This window comes from Myotis daubentonii, chromosome X (assembly GCF_963259705.1).
Source record: "Myotis daubentonii chromosome X, mMyoDau2.1, whole genome shotgun sequence".
Lineage (NCBI taxonomy): Eukaryota > Metazoa > Chordata > Mammalia > Chiroptera > Vespertilionidae > Myotis > Myotis daubentonii.
This window is the reverse complement of record NC_081861.1, coordinates 50,754,507-50,755,405: the sequence shown is the minus strand read 5'-3', so window position 1 is coordinate 50,755,405 and position 899 is coordinate 50,754,507. Positions and strand designations below refer to the sequence as shown.

The following is an 899-nucleotide window of genomic DNA, read 5'->3' as shown; positions in this document are numbered from 1 at the left end:
CTTCTAATGCCACTTCTTCAAAATAGACTTGCCCAGGCCAAAAACGGTCTTCTGCACATGGGCCAGTAAGTTTCAATCGCACTGTACATGCGCTCCTGCACGTGGTATTTTGTGGAAGAGCCACACTCAAGGGGCCAAAGAGCTGCATGTGGCTCGCAAGCCACGGTTTGACGACCACTGCCCTAGCTGGTTACCATCAAAAGTTCAAGATTTACCCCCTGGCAATGGGCAAGGAGACACATGTTGCTCTTATATCAGTCAGGGGCAAAGCAGATGTACAGTCCTTAGTTCATCCTAGCTTGATGCCTGTGTCGGTGGCCAGAGCTGTTTCATGCCTGAGGCACATAAAAAAAAAAAAAGTTCAAGATTTGAATGTGTCCTGTCACCCAATAACTTAAGTTTCACAAATCTTTTATGTTTAAGGAGGAGTTAAGATTTTAAACTGAACCCTATTTAGTTTCTGTCCAACCCAAATCTTCAGGCTGCTTTGTTAAATAAACCACCCAAGGATTCTTTGAACATAATTGGTAGGATTGGGGAAATCATTTTTCTTATGTAAATATAAAATGTTAGTTATTTTGGAGAACAGATTGGTTTTATCACTTGCACTTGATTTGATGGACTTAACATCTCCAGAGGGGAACTTTTTCAGCCACACCCAATTACCCTAAATGAAAAGGTAGAGAATGGTAATGAGACTTAGTTGCTTTAGAGTATACAGCAAATGTCTCATCCACATGAAGGGTTTATAGTTAGACCATCAACCTAAACAGGCTTCATTCTTCTTCTCTCATCCTCTGCCCATAGACATTCTGTATTCTGAGCTAAAAATGAGGTTATACAGAGAAATTAAAAATTCCAATTAAGCCCAGCCGGTGTTGCTCAGTGGTTGAGCATCA

General features: G+C 41.2%; 1 non-coding gene across 1 annotated transcript; it reads left to right on the top strand.

Moving 5' to 3' along the window:
- Positions 1–213: 213 nt before the first annotated feature.
- Positions 214–348, top strand: LOC132225428 (small nucleolar RNA SNORA48). Its single transcript, XR_009450929.1, has one exon. It is a non-coding gene; the product is annotated as a small nucleolar RNA SNORA48 (small nucleolar RNA).
- The last annotated feature ends 551 nt before the right edge of the window (positions 349–899 follow it).